We start from the raw sequence: 5460 nt of genomic DNA on the forward strand, positions 1-5460 counted from the left end.
GCGGAAACGCTACCGTTCCGCCACGACGGCTGAAGTGAAGTTACAGCCGTCAATAAAGGCGCATCTAGTGAATGCACTCTTCTGATGCAGAAATCTCCATGCTTTCGCTAGGCATATCCTGGCCTAACAGAGCTTGGCCATCAGCAATTTTTCTGAACTGCCTTGTACCTTGTCTCCCGTCCCTAATAAACGATTTCCGTTAAGTACTTTGAAGTTGACTGGCACAGCCGGGAATGTTTCGTCGGGCAAAGCGTGCGAATACACAAGTGCTGCCTTGTACGATCACCGACCATCGTGCCATCATAGCTTTTCATCGACCGTGGCGATCATCTGACAAGCCTTAACAGACCCCTTCAAAGGTTAACTAGCACTTGAAGCGGCACTTGGAGTTCTTCTGCTGTTCGGCGCTTGTAAATCGAAGCGCGTCAAAAACAAAACCACGGGGCACGCAAAGCTCACAGACGCGAAGCGCCATAAAAAATCGACTCTCGTGGCCGCCTGTGGCGCCGCCAAGCATCCGTTTTCTTTGCTTCCAACATTCAGGTTGTCTTTTGCCTGCTTTCATTGTGTGATAAAATTGCACTATTGGTTTTAAAACAAAACTTACTTCAATATTGATCTGCGCAACCTACCTTTGTCAGCCTCAGAGATTCGCGACCCATGTAGGATGGAAAATTCCTCCAAGGTGGCGTCTCTTGTCCTATGGCGTCACCACGCTTGTACTTGCGAGATCGGCCTGTGGCGGCGATACCTGTATTTTGGTTCTTGCTATTTTCTACCTCACAAGAGCTTTGTTTTCAGCAAGAGCGGCGTTTTTGTGATCAGGAGCTGGTATTCTATCGATACAAGCCAAGTTCAATTTCTCCTCAGTGTCCCTTTAAGGTTACGTTTGCCGGATCTTTTTTCGGGCGGAATATAACTATTTTCGTTTTCAAAACATTTATAAGTGGAGAGTTTACCACGGTCCAGTTTGTTAAAATCGCAAGTACATTGTTTGCTCTATAGTTCAGTTCGGTCAAGCTAGGTCCAGGAAAGGTAAGACCCATGTCATCGGTATATACGATAACTCTATAATGATCACTGATGTTTACTAGGACATTTACGTAAATGTAAAAAAATAATGGGCCGAGAATGCTGACCTGAGGAACACCACTCCGGAGACGTGTAAAATTTGAAGTGTAACTATATACTTGTACTTGATGCTGTCGATTTCTTAAGTAAATCTGCAAAAGCTTCAGAAATATGCCTCGAAAACCGTAGTGTTCTAGATCGAATTCCGTCGAGAAGTCCACGAAAATACCCAGCACCTAGTGTTCTCGCTCAAAGAATCTAAAATGATTTCCTTTTGTAAAGGCCCAATCTCCCCTCCGTCCTTCCACAGATCTGTTGTTATCTGATCCTCAATAGCTCCTTTCGCCCTTTTCACTGCTCTCGTAGACTTACTTCCTCCTTCTTTATTGACGGGAAGTCCCAATACTGTGGTCTACTGCGCCTCTCATTAACGTTCTGATTACACTGGCTGCTATAGCTGTTTGCAGAACTCTTCGGCTACTTTAACTACATTATCCATAGTGCTAATAATATTGCTCTCTTTCTCTGTTAACGAATACCTCCGTCTTTGGCCACAGGCGCGAAAAACAGACACAACGCAAGGCAGAAAGACGGGACGGAGCGCCACTCACAATTGATTTATTTGAAGGCAACACGGACAAATGTATACCATCGTACACGCAAGGAATGCTATCGCCTTTAATGTTGATATTGTTACGAACGAACGAGTGAAAAAATTGTTCTCTGCCTTATACGAAGATATGAACGTATCGCTGATGCACATGCTTTCTTTGCAATAAAAAAGCTTCGATTAATTCTCTGGCTTTTGTGTCTTTGCTCTATGATAGAATTCGCGCACCAGAAAAACATGGCTCACAAGAGTGTGACGGGCAAGATCTTATATGCTTAGGCATATTTTGGCCCTCTTTATCTTGTTCTACGTTTCTTTCATGTTCCCTGATTCGCTCGTTAACGCAGCACCCAGTTTGCCCTATATAGGAGCGGCCGCACGAGAGGGGAACTTCGGCGCACTTCATGAACGATCGCCCATGAAAGATCGCTCCTATGTAAGGCCAACTGGGCGCTGCGCAAACGAGCGAATCAAGGAACATGAAAGAAACGTAGAACAAGATAAAGAAGGCCCAAATATGCCTAAGCATATAAGGTCCTGCCCGTCACGCTCTTGTGAGCCATGTTTTTCTGGTGCGCGAATTCTATCGAAAGAGCAAAGACACAAAAGCCAGAGAACTAATCGAAGCTTTTTTTTATTGCTAATAAAGGAAGCATGTGCATCACAGACACGTCCATATCTTCGTATATGGCAGAGAACAATTTTTTCACTCGTTCGGTATCATATCATAATCATAATCAAGTCAAGCGAATTGAATCCGCGGGCTACCCTCAGGAAGTAATTCGCAGCTCATGTGAGTGCCTTCTTCAGAGGATGAAAAAAGCAATAAGGAAAGATCCAAGTGCAGGCAGGACCCCTCCCTTCGTCATGCCATATTTTCACTGCCTTTCCCACAGCATCAAGAAGGTGGCAGGCAAATATGGAATAAATGTAGTGTTTTCAGCGCCTTGTAAGTTGAAAAAAGTTTGTCCCATGCTCTCGGAAGAGAAAACGAAACAAGGTCGGAACGCAGGTCAAGCAAGAAGAATCATCAGACCAAGTTCACCAGGTGTGCCTCTGAGGTTATCTACCAGATACCTCTATCTTGCGGGCGGGTTTACATCGGTCAAACTGGCCGGTGCTTCAATGAGCGAGCCCTTGAACATACACGATCGATGCACACCGGCGCAGGCAGCAATCTGCCATTACACTGCAAAAACTGTGACAGCCGCAACTGCGTTCCCTACCTAGACAAAACTGCTTTCCTCTCCTATGCACGCAGCAAAACTGAAAGGGAGGTTATCGAAGCTTTCCTGATAGCCAAAAGTGGTGACGACTGCGTTAGCTCGCCCTCGCTGTCGCTATCGACACCAGAGCTAGAGTGTTTAGAAGGGCACGTTCGTGTTCACATCGGATCTGATTAACCTGTAAATTTCTGCTGATGGTTCTATCGTTGAACCCTATGGTGATAGTGTTTTTCTTAATTTTTTTCTTATGTTCTCTGGCCTTATTAACGATGTGTTTTTCACAAATAAAATCAGTTGAAAGTCTGCGCTTTGTCTGTCGATTTGTGTGCCTCTCCTCCCGTCTTGTTCGCGCAGTTTATACCCTTTCTGTTCATCATGAACCAACTAGCCCGCCAGAACGTCTTCTTCATTATATTTCTTCTTCCATGGGCTCTTTTTTACCTCTCAAGACCAACGATCAAGCACTCTTCTTTGTGAACCTGATCGCTCTGTCTATGTGCCAGTCGCGAGTGCTGGCCTACTACCTCAGAAGGAAGATGGTCCCACCTCAACTTCTGGGGCTCTTTGGCGTCCCGGGTCCTTCCTGGGGGCACGCTCGCAGGATGTGCAAGATAATGAAATCAGAAGCTTGGAGGCGAGTGAGGCTCTACTCAGACTGGCTGAAGTTCATCGTCTTCCAAGAATCTAACGATTGGGTAGCTGCAAGACGGTTTCAAGAATACAAGCGACTTTCAGCGCAGACGACCGAGTTTCTCTGGCAGAGAATGCGTCTCACGCTTCCGGAAAAACTCCGGACAACACTTACAGAGGGTTCCGTCTCGATACTGGGCAATATCGACCTTCCTAGTAAAATCAAGGAGACGCTGCAATAAGGACCGAAGTTTTGCTTCGAACCTTCAGCAAGACGTTCTGAACTACTAGCCATGGTACGCCGTGTGGGGGCGTTTGCCTCTCTACAGGACAAGGAACAGGCTGTCAACGACTCTGTGGGCTGCTTACTGCGAAACGTAAGTCGTTTAACTTCACGGAAGGCCCCAGTGAAGAGACATGGGAACTTCCTGAGCGCCAACAACCTTTCAATAATGGAAGCGGAAAAGGAGGGCGGCTTCGTTGTCCTGCCACAGGGAATGTTTGCTGAAAAAGCCCGGGAAGGTATCTTGAAGAACTTTTATCCGATTGAATTCCAAGGGAAAATACAGCGAAAGCAAGCTACCAGGCTCCTTAAGAAAATGAACCTTAGTTCTGTCGCGCTTTCGGTCTCAAAAGCCAAGAGGGACTCTTTGGAGATGTTTTTCACCGGCAAAACACTCAAGATGGATTGCCCACTTCGCGCTATTATTTCGGAGAGAGGCAGCTGGCAACACATTGTGGGATCCTTTCTAAAACCAAACCTGGACAAACTTGCAGGCGGTGATCCTTACCTCATCCGCAGCTCGAAGGACCTGGTAAAAGTCCTGGAAGACGGAATTCCGTTATCTTCTACGGCCTTTTCCATCTACGTAGAAGATCTGTTTTACTCCGTGCCTCATGATGGTTTATTCAAAGCAATCAGAGACAGTATTGACGAACATGGTGAAGTTGACTTTCAGAATACTGCTGGCATTAGCACAGAGCAGTTCCTAGAACTTTTGCAGTTTTATCTTTACTCTACCGCTAGCTTTCATGACGGGCAATTTTATGTTCAAAAGTCTGGCATTTGTATCTGTTCTTCTGTAGCTCCTGTTTTGTGCGACATATTTTTGGCTTCCTTTGACAGACGCCTGAAACTAGAGCTTTCAAAGCATCCGGTGTTCCATGTGTTTCGTTATGTTTACGACTATCTTGTGATATTAGATTACAGTACTAATCTTCACCTTAACAACACGGTTGCTAGCATTCTCGCCACCTTCTCCTCTGAGGGGCAAGGACTCCGTTTTACTCATGAGGTAACAATGGACAACCGCATTCAGTATCTAGATTTAAAATTGCATTTTTCTGATGTTCATGTCTGCTGGGCTTACAGTCCCAGGTCCAACGAAAGCCTCCTACCTTATAAAAGGGCTCATTCAAAGTTAGTGAAGCGTAGCATTATCATGTCGTGTTGTTTGTCTGCCCTTCATAAGTCATGTGTTCACTCTCTTTCATCTAGTTTCCATAATCAAGTCAAGCGACTTGAATCCGCGGGCTACCCTCAGGAAGTAATTCGCAGCTCATGTGAGTGTCTTCTTCAGAGGATGAAAAAAGCAATAAGGAAAGATCCAAGTGCAGACAGGACCCCTCCCTTCGTCATGCCATATTTTCACTGCCTTTCCCACAGCATCAAGAAGGTGGCAGGCAAATATGGAATAAATGTAGTGTTTTCAGCGCTTTGTAAGTTGAAAAAAGTTTGTCCCATGCTCTTGGAAGAGAAAAAAGAAAAAAAGATCGGAACGCAGGTCATGCAAGAAGAATCATCAGACCAAGTTCACCAGGTGTGCCTCCGAGGTTATCTACCAGATACCTCTATCTCGCGGGCGGGTTTACATCGGCCAAACTGGCCGGTGCTTCAATGAGCGAGCCCTTGAACATACACGA

This window comes from Amblyomma americanum, chromosome 4, assembly GCF_052857255.1.
Source record: "Amblyomma americanum isolate KBUSLIRL-KWMA chromosome 4, ASM5285725v1, whole genome shotgun sequence".
NCBI classification, from domain to species: Eukaryota; Metazoa; Arthropoda; class Arachnida; order Ixodida; family Ixodidae; genus Amblyomma; species Amblyomma americanum.